The sequence below is a fragment of the Acomys russatus genome, chromosome 1 (assembly GCF_903995435.1).
Source record: "Acomys russatus chromosome 1, mAcoRus1.1, whole genome shotgun sequence".
Taxonomy (NCBI): domain Eukaryota; kingdom Metazoa; phylum Chordata; class Mammalia; order Rodentia; family Muridae; genus Acomys; species Acomys russatus.
Window position 1 is genome coordinate 15460654 of NC_067137.1, and position 14942 is coordinate 15475595.

Here is a 14942-nt window from a genome sequence, read left to right on the forward strand (position 1 = left end):
CATCCAGTTTCTGTTTCCTACGTTGCTGCATCTGGGTGGGAACCACTGTTCACCTCACCCTGATGCTTGGCCCCAGTGACCGTCCAAAGACTTCCCAAGCACCCTTCCCTGTCCAGAAGAAAACAGTTTTAGAATTGTCCAGACTGTGTCAAGGGTACAGACATTCAGACATTGTTTCAGGTTTGAGAGGCTAGAGGCATCCTATAATATACAACAATATAAATGAATGTGTACGGTGCACTCTTTAAAAAATGTAAAATGTAAGGTTTTTTTTTATGTCTTAAAAGTTTCGAGAAACAATTATTAAAAATATTTTCCAGAAAATATTGGTATTTTTCAGGTATTAGCTCCAGACACCGTGATTCTGAAAAACACCATTAATATTTTTAGCCTTTCCTAGGAATTTTGTTATCCAGTTAAGAAATAAAGACATTGTGATTATGATGATAATTTGATCAAAATATAAAGTTTAGTCATGGTTCCAAGTCTAAGGCCACAGCAAAAGATTTAAAAATAAATGGTTTGATAATTTATTTTTATTACATTTTTTTGTTTTATAGGTTCTATTTTGTGCTATATGTTTTATTGGGTTTTATAGTGTGTTGAATTACTTTAATCTCTCTGCTTTCTTGCTTCTTGTTATTTTTTTTCATGGAGAATTCTCCAAACCGGGCTTCAGATTCAACCTTGAAAGGTGTTAATTTAAACCTCCACAATGGTCATGCATGCCATAGAGTTTCGTGACTTTGGACGAATAAAACAGAAAAAGTATTCATTCTAATCCTCACCTATGTTTAGATGTGAGCTAATTATGTTAATCCATTTCTAAAACAACTGATACAATTACTGGTGCTTATCTTCCCGGTATGTCAGAGTAAATGAGAATAGCAGTGGGTGGTTTTGTCTTATCTGTTTTACTCCACTGGGGCTCTAGTTTTGAGGGGACCCACACAAGGCTCTTCTCATTATCGTGATGACTGGGAGCTGGTTATGTCTCACAAATAATATGAGTTATTTCCATTGAGAAATAACCGAAGCTCTTTCTGATTAGCAACCCTGGGAAGGCTCATTAGCAACTCAGACGTGGATGAGTGAAGATTCTGGAAACAGATCCATGGACGGCACACAGAGCCGTTGTAGACCAACCTCTGTGGGATAATTACCTGGCTCTAGATGCTCAAGTTCTCCTCAAGAGGTAGCTGTGCTGTAGCTAAGCTCTGGGAAGGCAGCAAGGCTGGTGGGCAACGGTGCTGACAGCAGCTTTCCTGCAGTGCCCTTGACGCCTGTGTCTCCCTAGTCACACCCACCCATATACTAAGAAAAGACTTTCTGGAAAAACTTCACTATAGGCAAATTCCAAGAAAAAGTACTTTTTAAGGGCAGAGACAGTCTTACATTTTCTTAGTGCAATAAATTTTAAAGTAGGAGCTATAAGACAAATTTAATTTCTCTTTCTCATTTCTCTTAGTACTTCTCCTTTTGGGCTTAAACCATACTTTACATGTTTTACATAGCTTTTCCTTGTAAATTCCCAAGCCTGCTTATTTGATTATGAGAAACAAAAATGAACAATTATGCTCTCTTCTCAGACTTAATTCAGGCCCTGGTCTTTCTTAAGCTATGTTTGCCTTTTGGCTGGGGCTGGTGAGGCCAATGAGTGGGAAAATTCCATAGCTCCTCACTCTTTATGTGGCAGTTCAATGGCTAAATCTACCAGGCCTCCTCCAGCCCCTCTGGGTTAATGGTAGCCCATCTGGGGCCATAAAGCTGGAGATAAAGCTGGCCAAGACAGAAGTGGAGGAGAGGGCTTATCCATCTCACTGCATCTTCACCTGTCACTCTGTTACCATAGTGGGTTTACAGATGTGACCCTCACCAGTCACAATGCCACTCAAATAAATCACTGAGCTGTCAACATAACTGCAGGCTAGGAAGAGTCGCAGAGTGAGGATAAAACTTTCCCAAACGAAGAGAGAGGCAAACTCTACTCATGTGGAGAACACAAAGAAAAAACAGTCTGGGGCACAGAAATTCCCTAATCTGGAAGTGGGAGTTTTCATGGAATATTTATGTGTACTTAAGAAAGTCTCATTAAGTCATGGAAAAAAATTGACATTTGGAGTTTTCAAATTCTTTCAGCCACTCTGCATCGAGCTATCCCTTTCTCCTTTGTATATATTTCTCATAACAACACCTAGATCCTTGTAATTTCTGTGGCACTTATCTGTGAGCACTTTCTTTGTTTTATTTTAAAATGAATAGTGTGAAAATGTTCCCAAGATCTGTATTATTTTTTGGTCAGATAGAGAAACAACTATATATTTACTTTAGACCCATATTAACTTTGTATGCTTTTTCAAAAGAATCTTGGCCATTGGATGTATTTTTCTTCCTTTGCCAATCTCATATTTAATAGGAAAAGACAGTAGTATGATTATAAGATTATTATTCAATGACCGCAAAAGCGAAATTAAAAAGAAATTCCTATACAGAGTGGGGAAACCATTTCCATTAGCTTAGTTGAAATAACTAAAAAAAAAAAAAAAAATCTATCCCTGGGTTCCAAGAATAATCTAGACCTTTTACATTAGCCTTATAGCCTTCCCATTGTTCATTTCCAAAGAGAATGTATGCTGGCACCCCTTAACTGACAATATGCCACACATGTGTGAACACAATGTAATGGAGATAGTGCATAGAGGCAAGTGGGTGAGAGAGTTAGAATTCTGATAACCCCAAGCCATCCTTTGGGAAATGACTGAGGACCAGGGAGGAAGGCGGGCAGGCTGCGTGGGGGTGGGGGAATCTCCCTTTAGGAATGATGCTTCACCACACTGCTTATAATCTCAGTACCCAACACATTGCATGGATTACATATTTAATTATCGAGTGAACAAGGAGGAGAAACGACATCTGCACACCCTAAGTCAGGGTATACTATCTGACAAAGAAGGGCTCACACTTGATATTGTCCCTGGACAATCTAGTCCCTGTTGGCCTTTGTTTGAGAAGCGCTGGACAGCCAGTCTCTCGGATGTTCCTCTCTTGAACACAATCAGTATTTAATAAGGGAGAGGCACTGAAATGGGGAGGTAGAGCTGAGGGTTGCGTGAACTCGGTAGCCTCGTGACAACACTGAAAACTCACGGGAGCTGTTCAGACCATGGGATACTCAGGAAGGGCACTTGGCCTCCAGCACCATCATCCATCAGGTCCAAATCTTTAACACAAAGTTGAAACCACCAAATTTCAATTGTTTGGAGAATTCACCTCAGGGACTTAACTCCTTTTCTTGATGTTGCCCAACAGTAAAATGGTAGGAAAATAGTCCTGACAGGAACTCATATTGGACTGGCAGAAAGAAACACAGGCACTTTTGTGACTGCTCAGTACATTTAGGATCTGTTTGAGGTTACACTACCAGGAGTCAGAAGGGAGAAAAAAGGAGGAAAAAAAAAAAAAAAGAGTTCACACCAGATTATTTAAAGTGTTCTGGAGTCTGGATGAGAATACAGGGAGAGCTAAGGGAAGCAGGCAGGATTCTGGGCTGAGAGCTATTCATAGGTAGAAGAATAGAAGAAGGAAGCAACCACCAAACAAGGGGAAGCAACAAACAGTCAGTTTCCCCAGTGGCTTAGTTAGCAAGGTCAGAATTCTAGGCAGAGGCTCAGGAAAAGAACTGGAGATCAAAAGGCAAGCCACAGAGGTCAGCACAACAGTCGCTGGGCTTCTACCGCCAGAAAGCAGCCAGGGGGCAGGAACAGCTTTCGCTTCTTAGCATAACTGTCAGGTGCTTTAACAGTCCCCATGTCAAATATGAGGTACCAGAGTACATATGAAAGTCAGACCCCATTCTCTCCTCAACTGTGGACAATGTCCTGTCCATTGGCTAAATCTGGGTAGGGGTTTGAAGTTTACGGCCTGTATTGTCTTCAGCTGGTGCCATAGTTTGAGCGGGACCCCTGGGCCCAAATCTGCCTATCATAATTTTCTTCTTGTAGGTTTCTGGGATTTTCTGGATCCTTCAACTTTGCCATTCTCCCATGCTTCTCTCATCTAGAGTCCGAATAGGATGTGGTGGCACTCAGAGGAAGGAGAGCAGGCTACCAAGAAGAGACTTGATACCCTATGAGCATATACAGGATGAGGAAGTCCCCCTCAGTCACAGTCATAGGGGAGGGGAGTAAGGGGAAAATGGGAGGGAGGGAGGAATGGGAGGATACAAGGGAGGGGATAACCATTGAGATGTAATATGAATAAATTAATAAAATAAAATTAAAAAAAAAACAGTCCCCATGTCAACGTCTCACGTTCTCTCTTCTACACTGTGAGGCTAAAGAGAAGCATTACCAAAGCCATGAGTTTGGAGTCAGGGAACAGTAGCTTGAGTCCTTGCGACATTTGCTTAGCTCTCCTTGGGCTTCTGTGAAAGGGAAACCGTCACATTATCTCTGTCTCACACTATTTCTGCATGGCTACAGAGAGTCAGACAGGACACAGGAGGCAGGCCTTGTGGGGTAGCTAGCACCTGCTGTTGTAATGACTGTGGCGGTGGCAATGCTGCCTGACCGAATCACAGATAAGTTAATTAATTAGACAGGCCTCAGAAGTTCAGCTGGTTAGGTGGTATGACAGCTGGTTTCACAAGCTGAGCCCTGTCCTTTGTAACTTATGCATCACGTTCTATCTCTACTGATAACGAGATGAGCATCCGGGATGTTGCTGCTTCTATGGGTGTTTTTTCATATGGTCTGGTAAGCTTTGGACCATGTTAGTGATCGGCCACTGGTCACCTTTGCTGAGTGGCAGACTGAGGTCATTGTTCCGTAGTCTGACTCCATCTATGGTGTCTCCAAGAGAAGAGAAATCTCTTAGTCAGCTCATCTGGTCTGAGGCAAAACAATGTGATAGGGCTGGCTGGCCTTGCTCTTCCTCTCATGATGAGGCCTTAACAGATCTGTAGGGACAAGGCCAAACTAATCTCATTATCATTTAAGTTATTTTGACATCTTTGTGAATAGTTCTGTGATTCCCAAGTTAAAAGAAGATTTGGAAAACTCAGTTTTAAAAAAACTGTGTTTTGATCTCAGTTTCAGTAGCCCAGTGATCTCCAACTTATGTCAATGTGAGAGGATACACAACTGGTATCTTTATGACTAAGCATCGTGGGAGCTTTTTACTCTAAGAATTCAGTGGCTTTAGAGCCCTCACCCCAGTTAAAGCCAGCTGGCCTAAGGCTCCATGGAATCTTGTTAAAACCTGGTTCTCAGAAATGATGACAACCTCATGGTTTTGAGAAAATTTGCGCTTGCTGATCCTGCTGAACATTCAAAGCCCAAGGCCACCTCTAACTGACAGCTTATAATCTCTGAACATATTTTAGCTTCACTGACAAATAGAGTCTCTCTAAGCTGTTTAAAAAGTGAGCTGTTATGCAAAGCAACAGGTCTCCGAACAGGGATGAAAGCCCTCCAGCCCGTCTATTGCCTGCCATGCTGCAAGGCACAGGACCAGGCACATAGAGGACACTGGAACACAAACACTAACATAAACAGAGCTCATAGGATGCTGCGGTAGAGTCAACACAGATTCCAATTATATCAGGGATCAGGTAGAAGGGGCTGGAGAGACAGCTCAGCAGTTAAGAGCATGCACGTTTTGTTCTTGCTGGTTTAATTCCCAGCACTCACGTTTGAGCTCACAACCACGCATAGCCCCAGTTCTAGGGGATCCCAGAGGCATTCATAAGGTGCACATCTATATATTCAGGCAAAACCTCCATGCACACACAGAATAAGCTGCAGCCGCCGATGACATCAGCTCTCAGGACCCCCTTCATGCGGTCTGGCGCTGGGTGAGGAGGAGGCTTATGAGCTCAACTCTTAAACATGCTCCAACAGACAACGTGAAAAACAGACTCTAAATGTTACAAGACTACCGAGAGTCCACAAAGACAAGGGGTTTTCTTACATTTGTTTAATATTGGTATAAAACAGTGTCAGGTGCCCTTTTGACAGGGAGTTAGCATAAATTCTGAAGCCTCAAAGGGTTTGGATACCTAGTGTGAGCGCTGTATTGAACCAACCCGATGGACCCAGTAATTTCTCAGATGCAAGAGTCAAATCTACTTAACATGTAAGCAGGCATCTTACAGATAGAGAAAAATCACAATTTGGCCAAACAAAACCAACAATACACAGCCATACTAAACTTAGATTAACCTGGCAGTCTAACCCCCGACTTGGGGTGCATGCTGGGAGCATCTGAGAGGCCGGCATGTAGATTGATGCTGTTCTCATCAACTTGGCCAACACTGAAAGGCATCCATAGATAGAAACCTACCTTAGAAGACACTCCTTTTCCTTTGCCCCAACCCTATCAAACAGATATCTGATAGACTTGCATTGCATTTTATTTAGTCATCAGAAAAAGCACAGACCAAATTCTGTACCCTGTTTCCCATCATAGCCCCCACGATGACATGAAATACTTTTGTTCTTGTAAGGTACACTGAGGAGTGTTCCTGGAAATAGCTTAAAACAGGACAGTCACGACTAGAAATAGAGGCCTACGTTATTAAGACTAAATTGTATTGATCACCGTCTACTTGAAAGGCTCTTTCTGTAGACAAATTATCTTGCTGTAATTTATTGAAATCATGTTGAAGGAGACACCTGCACCCATTTTAATCCATACCTCTAAACGTATGACACAGTACGTGAGTTGGTATGCTTTTAAATAAATGAGTTAGGAAATGCACTTATAAAATAAGTATTATTAATAAAACCAACTCACCCCAAGTGGCTAGATGCTTGTGCTGAAATGCTGCTCATGCTAAAAAATCTCATTTGAAACTTGTCTTCAGTGACTTTCTGAGCAAATGACTGTGTCACAGAAGACAAAGGACCTATATTTTACTGTCATTTTCCCTTTTTCTGAACAGTTTTACCAACCGAAATCACCTGGTTTTCTCCCCCAGACTCTGACATGAGCGACTTCTGCTATTTCTGAAAGTCTAGTAAATCTTCAGAGTCAGGGGCATACAAGGCAGGGGGTGGAGGTGGGGTGTGGTCCACACGATGTGCAGATGCTCAAGTCAGTCTCAGAAAATAAACATCAAACAAAACAAACAAACAAAAATGAAGTAAAACAAAGTAAAAAAACCAAAGATGGGGTGGCCATATCCCCAGAGCATGCACATAAGTTGCTTGCATAATTATTTTGAAAAGAGGGACACTTGACTATGTAAGTACTACTATGTTTAAAAATAATTTCATTAAACAACCAGACCTTACAGTATCAATGGCAATAAATAACTTTGACCCTAGGAATAGTGCCACTAGGTGCTTTCAATAAAGACATGTCAAGGACAGCCCACCTTTCCTGGGATCTGAGGCACACAGAAGTGTTAGGCAAAGGTCAAATGATGCCATTGCCAGCAAGGCATCTTCGATGTTGGAAACTATGGTTACTAGTTAAAATGTCAAATCTTCTTTTGCTGACAAAAGCTCAAAGGGAACCAGTTCTGTCACTGACTGAGCCGTACTGCAAGGGTGATGGAATCTTTCTTTCAGAGCCTTCAAGCTTTTTCTGAAGGGCATGTCTCCTAATAACCTTCATCAACTTCTGTTTGGTTGCCTAAGAGTTGTCTCTTATCCAAAAAAAGTTTAACACGGTCTCAAAAGAGATTGTGTTTATTTAAGCTTGTTGGAAAAACATTCCTATCATTTCAAGAATGACTAAATATTTTTCATTCACATAGTTCGCATTCCAGACTATGTTTTCCTGCCTCTGTTGATTACATGAAAATTAGCAGGCCCGGTCTGATCTAGTAGATGCAATTATTATCTTCCCGAGAAAACCACCAGGCTCCTTAGCAATAACACCCTTTAAGGTGTGGGAAGTGGATGACCGAGGCAGATGCAGAGGGGCTCATCCTGTGTGCTGCTTCAGCCAGGAAACACTCAACAGCCACAGCCTCTGATCTAGATCTCAGAGGGACAGCCTGAGCATCAGCTCCCAACAGTCCTGAGTGATTCAGGCACTGAGCCATCAAGGAGTGTGAGGACCACTGTTGTCTGGATCACCCTGGTAGCTTCATTCAAGTCGAGGGCAAAGTGGAAGGTGTGGTGTAGCAGCAGCCTGGCTGGGAGCAAGGATAAACATTTCTTCCCAGCTAAATGATTCCGCACGTGTTGGTCCATTCCTGCTTAGCTTCTTTTACACGTGGTAGACTGAACAGCTAGAGATCACTCACATGATGTTCACAGTATGTCTACATATAGCTGTGAAAATCATGAAGTCTCGACAGTTCTACTTAGATCGGGAGGGTCTTTTACATCCATTTCATCTAATTTGAATACTATTTTAAATGGTCAGAGTAAAACCTAAAGTACCAAAAAATAATTATGACTGAAATGTTCTGGCCCTTAGGTTCAAGACCTAGGGTAATACACGGTCATTTGGCATCCAACATATGACCTTATTTGGACAAGCAGAAAATAGACTGTGTTATATTTTAATTTCCATTTATGGAATATATTTCCAGGACATTCAGAGTTAAAAGATGAAACAGCGTGCCTTGCAGTCTTGAGGATATTACGAGTATTTTATTATTCTTGGCTTGCTAATAATAGCAGCATATATGGCACCACAGCACTACCACCCATAAACTGAGTTTTGATTTCTGTAATGTAGCAGAATGTGGCATCTCTGACGTCACCGCCCTTCTGGGGGTCAGCCCAACTATCCTTGACTCCCCACTACTGAAGTGGCAGCTTAATCATTTGAGATACTGTGCAGCAAGGAACATTATGGGCAAGGCAGGGCTGGAAACATTTTTTTTTTCTCGTTTCAAGGAATTCCCACCCAGATATGTGCCTGGTACAGAATTTTCTGGCACTTGAAGGGCAGCCTGACTCAAACAGTATTGTCAACATTCACGAGAAGGAATATACCACTCCTAGAAACATCGAGGACCCATGCTAAGGAAGACAGTACGTCTGACAGCTCACAGACCTGCAGTGAATGGGGGATCATGGTGTGAGATTTCTGATGTTGAGGTGAGGTGGCTGGCTAGCCGCATACAGGCAAAGGCATGCCTCATGTCTGATCCTCACGGCGTCCCAGGTAGAACTAGGAACCTTTAAGTAAGACATTAAAAAAAGCCAGGTGCTGGAGGGGAAAAAGCGGTTGATTTTCTGGCTTAATCACATTCCATCTTAAATCCAGAGAATTGTGGGGCGGAACCCACACAGTGAATTTCTTATTCTTCTTCCACAAGGGCTTATTAAGTCCAGGTGATCAGAATCACACGGCCTGCCTGACACACCGCAGAACCCCTGGTTACAGGTTCACAAATAGCACTGCCCTTTCCCTTACGGCTGGAAAAGTTACAAAATACCAAAACAGAGTAACAAGATGGACCCTCATGTACTCAACTTTGAAAATCTATAAATAGCTTTAACCTCCTAGTCTGAGACAAAAACTGAATTTTCATTTTGGTATCAGAAACATAAATCGAGGAGAGGAAAGAAAATTCGCCTGACTCCAGGACCCCAGAGTCACTGGCAACTGGACGCCCCCACCCCCAACCATAAACGTCGCCTTTTACAGTGTGACCTAAGTTCTTAGTTCTTGGAAAGTGGTAACCTCTGGCGATGCCTCCCAAATCCTCAAGGTCGCCTGAATCATCAGCTCTTCCCCACAGGAGGCTCTGCATGAGCCAGGAGACCACTCAGTGGTCACCCAGGTGGGTCAACCACCACCCTACTTGGGACAGCACATACAGGGCTGACAGTAATGCTTCAAGTCAGCCTGCAATTCGTGTACTGGGTGTCACTGCTTTGTGTGCCCCACACCTGACACATGGCATGTCGCTTCTGTTTCTTATTTAGTAAGTACACCGCACACCTTAGCAGCAAGTTTCCTTCGATGCCTTATTCTGCCTTCAACTAGAAAAGTTTTTAAATTTTATTCTGTCCGTAGGTTCCGTATGGCAGTAATAATCAGCACAGGCATTTTATGTATGAGATAGTAATGGGGAGAAATTACCAAGTTACTAAAAATAGCTAATTGTGGCATAAAAGTATCACTGTTGCCTGTGTAAATAAGTAAGTAACAATACAGCGGGGGCATCTACACATGCACACAGTGTGCCCGGAAAGAATGTATTTATGACAGTTGTGCCCGCAAAGAATGTATTTATGACAGTTGGCGCTGGCCTTCCAGCCTGTGGACAACTCAATAAAGCTTTGAAACTTGTCTTTAGGAGCTATACACCAGTCATGGAAGGCCTGAGGGGATACCACTGGGGCGCAGCCTAGAGCAGGGTGCTTGGTGTAACTCCACATTTGCAAAGGGAAGCTTGTGGGTCCCAGGCACCTGGAAACCTAGGCCCACTGCATCTCAGGCCGAGGGGACACTCTGCGTTCTGACCTCAGAGTGTGTTTCAAACACAGGCACCCTAAAGTTCTTTCTTCAACTGCTTAGGGGGAGGGCAGGGTCCAGATGGCTGCTCAGGCTCTGGTTAAAGTAACCGTTTCTTAGTAGGCCATTTCTCAGAAGGAGGCCTGAGGGAAGTACTGGCTTGCTACTTCATTCTTTCAATCCTTCCTTCCTGCCCCTGATCACTGTTTGTTCACTCGAGAAGTTCTTAAGCTTTACTTATATGTAGTCATCATTTAATAATTCGAAAGAACATGGGGGGAGGATTTCTTTCCTGAAGGGATGTGGCCTCTCTCTGGAGTGAAGTGTACTCTCTGAGGATGTGTGTGTGCAAAGTCCAGAGGCTGGGCTTTGAGGACCCACCCAGGGCTGTTATGTCCCTGCTGTACAGCCTAGAGCAAGTGAAATAACCTCTGTGCTGTGAGCTCTGTGACAATAGGTTGGGATCCCAGCACCTGCGCTAGAGTACTTGCAGGGTCAGATGATAGGACACTCTCACTACACCCAGGCCTGGCACATGGTAAGTGAACAGGGAAGGTTAGTTACTGTAATTAAGGGCTGCAAGTACAACGGTGCTTAGTCTCTTGTTCCTTCCGTTTAAACTTTCAGGTTTTAAAAAAAGAAAGGGACAGGCCTTTCACGTATGTATTTATATTGCAAACCTCATATTTCTTCTCTGTATTTCTGCCTTTGTTCTTTTTGAGTGGAAATAAAATTAATGAGACTAGTCAGGTATGGTGGTGCACACCTTTAACCCCAGCACTCTGGAGGCAAAGGCAGGGGGATATCTAAGTTCGAGGCCAGTTTGATCTAAAGAGTGAGTTTCAGGAAGATAGCCAGCCAGCAGAGCTACACAGAGAAACCCTGTCTCAAAAAAACCAAAGCAAACGAGCCTGATAAATAGGAGGGAATGCAGAGAACTGCCAAGAAAGCAGGAGAGGAGGATACAGTCAGTGCCTTGCCTACAGACTGAAGTGGCTTAGGCTTATCTGTATACCCAAACTGGGTGTTGACAATAACTTGCTAAGGCTTCGTTCTGAGAGTACTTAAGTGCCAACTCAAAAAGCACTTAAGTACTTGTGAATCAAGTTAGCTGTCAAGTGACGGCCTTGTCTTCAAGGATCCCCAGACTCATGTCCCAGCCCTCTGCAAGTAGCCAGTCATATGCTGTCACTTGGAAGGTAGGCGTCTTTAATAACAGTGGCAGCCCCCGCTGGGTTGTCTCTTCCTGGAGGTCCTAACAGACTGTATTTGGTGATTTGTGAGTTATTCTTGAGAACATTTTTAAACCACAATGCCTGTGTGGGGTCTGTTGTTCTAATTTCACAGTCTGAGTACCTTGAGACAAAGCGAAAAAGTGAAGGCCAACACTAGTTATGCAAGTGTGAACGCAGGAGTTTACTACGGGTCTGAACTGCATGCAAGCCAGTAGTTCTGTCTGTCTGTAAATGATTTTGGCTCACTTATTACTCAGTAACACGTTGGCGGCTGCGCTTCTTCTTCTTCTTCTTCTTCTTCTTCTTCTTCTTCTTCTTCTTCTTCTCTTCTTTCTTCTTCTTCTTCTTCTCCTTCTTCTTCTTCTTCTTCTTTCTCTCTTCTTCTTCTTCTCTTCTTCTTCTTCTTCTTCTTCTTCTTCTTCTCCTTCTCCTCCTCCTTCTTCTTCTTCTTCTTCTTTTATTTCATACTATTCTTAAATCATTTGCACTTACACTCACCAGTGATGTGAACTGGCTGCAGAGAAAAATGTTTTCAAATGGTTGCACAGATTTTTCTTGGACTCTACACAATAATTTATGTGATTTGAAAAAATATTCAGTAATACTTATTAGTCATCAGTAACTTACCACTATCAGTTTCTGAGTTTTGATTCAATGGGAAGAAATCACCCCGCCTTTGTTACATCCTACAGTGACGATCCGTGGAGGGCCATTCCTACCTCAGACTTGATTTTTACCTGATTCGACTCAGGTAAAGAACAAAAACCAAACCAAACCAAACCAAAACCAAAACTAGAACTACAGCCAAGCGAGTTCTCTGCAGACTACATAACACAAGCTTTAGAATGATGTGATGAAGACAGAGAGACAAGAAGGGACCAGCAGAAGCTTCAAGGTGAAGTGACAGAAATACTCGCTCTGTCAAGGTGCAGGGGGCCACTGAGACAGGCGAGGGGAGACGGCAGTTCTGAAGGCATCTTCAGGGAACCCACTGCTGAGCTTCATGAACTGCGGCAGAGGGTCAGAATGCGATCACATCCCAAATGCTTACAGCAATAACCCAAACGGCCAATGGTCTCTTACCCTACCACACCACTCTAGCCCCTCCCTGATGTGGGGCCCAAAGCCCGTGACGAATGAAGAGTCACAAAGGAAGGGGAGACATAGGGTGCAAGGCCAGCAGGAAAAGCAAACTAAAAAACAGAGTTCAGCTAAGTCATATGACGGCAACTTAGACGTTTCTCTAAGCCTTCCTCCCTTATATCTAAAGATGAGACAGGAAGGCCTTCAGCCCGGGGCCATTACCGGCTGCACAAAGTTGGGTGTGAACGCCAAGCTCATACCTCACATCACCTCAACATAGCCATGCCTTCCTTCTCCCTGGTTTAATTGACAACTCAGCCTACGTGGGCTCTTATTTACCTTTGTCTTGTCTAGGCTGCAGGAGGTTCTCCATTAAGCTTCTGTATTAATGGCTCACTCACACTGTAACTCTTTTCTTAAGCTGTCAAGAATTAGGTCAGAAGGCTGTGCAGATGCCACAGAACCCAAACACAAAGTGACCCGCCCAACAGTGGCTGCCTAGACACCCCTACGAGCTAAGACTAAAGCAACTGCACACGTGTTCTGGTGGCTTTGTTCACTTACTTTTGTTGGAGCCCCCCTCCCCACTTCTGCAGCAAACTCTAAAAGCTTCACTTTGAATTTAGGCAGCAATACATGAAGTTAAAAAGCTGCTGTTTTGTTTCCGTAATCTGGGCTATGCATTTATGATTTTCGTTTCACTTATTTTATCACCCAATACACTGGGACTTAAAATAGTCCAGGTTGACAACAGACTGTCCTTAATTCTTAGGGTTGGACACTGCCATCTTACCCCCGTCAGCAAGGCACTCTTGTCAAGTCCACTGTGAACAACACATCTGTCCACAGCTGTCATTTTTGCAGCCCCAAAATGCCGTGTGTGAGGGGGTGGTGAGAACCACAGAATGTGTCATCTGGGATCTATGAAGTCTCGGGGGACAGCAGCTGTACTCTGTGTAGCATAGCAGTGAGAGGCTGGGGACGCCAAGGGTTCAAAGTCCTCCAGTTCCTGTTCTGTACATGATTTTTAAGGTTTCAGTAACTCGAACTCACCTGAGGCTAAGGACACCATTCACCACACTAAAGTCTTAATTTACTACATTTAGATGCTAGCAAAGGATTTTTTTTTTTTTTGATATTATATGTCATGGGCCTATGGGAGAACCTAATACTGTTATTCTGCTTAATGAACACAGCAATCAAATGACTCCTAATGTCATATTGCTGTACCCTCAGATCAGTGTCTTGCTCACCTCTCACTGAAGGGAGTTTCTTCTTTCAGTAGATGGCTATTAACACACACAGAAAGGAAGGAAGGAAGGAAGGAAGAAAGAAAGAGAGAAAGAGAGAAAGAAAGAAGGAAAAAGAAAACCTTCATACTAAAAAGATCTTCATTACATCATTTTCTAGAAGAAAGCCTGCCCATTTCTTACTATATGATTTACAAATTCTACAGGGCTCTATCTTCAGCACACACAGAGTCATACATCTTACTATGCAAAACTGTTTCTTCAGCATGGGTTGGTAGCCTACTGGCTCCCTCAACATAGACATTCGACACCTCATGTCTATGAAGACCAACATGAGTGAGTTAAGTATGTTTGCAAAGTATCTTCTCAGGGTACAGGAAATAAACTGGGGAGCCCCGGGCTCTAGAACGCCTTAACCACTCACTATAGACAGGAAAATACACAGTCAAAGTGGGGAATCTGGTCATAAGGCAAAGAAGTAGTGGGACCAGAAACCACAGGATGTCAGCCTTAGAGGAAGAGGAAGGGCGGCTGGAATGAGGCACCAGGCCGTGTGAACTGCCTCTGAGGACTCTGGGGTTTTCTTCTGGCCGTGAGCATTCCTGGGCTAGGAAGTATCACAAGTGCAACATGCTGTGCCTGAGTTATGGTTCTAACTTCTGATTTTATTTCCTTGTCTTGACCTTTGGGTATTAAGTAGGCTCTCAGCAAACTGAATCGAAACGCATGCATCCATGCAACTGTGCAGCGGTAAACTATAGCCTATGCTAGTCTCACTTTAAATTTGCAACGCTTCCCCCAATGATGGCTTTGGGTTGTACAATAAATTTGTCTACAACTGGTAATGGCATGGATCAGACATTATGCCCGAGGAAATAAAAAGGGAAACAAGACCATACTAGCAGAAGCTTCTTCGGGAGGAGACGTTTCACCAGACACTCATTAA

At 43.3% G+C, this 14942-nt stretch overlaps 1 protein-coding gene across 1 annotated transcript in view; it reads right to left on the minus strand.

The window, feature by feature from the left end:
* Positions 1 to 14942, minus strand: part of Crim1 (cysteine rich transmembrane BMP regulator 1) — a 173435-nt gene that overhangs the window by 43640 nt on the left and 114853 nt on the right. The window lies entirely within an intron of this gene.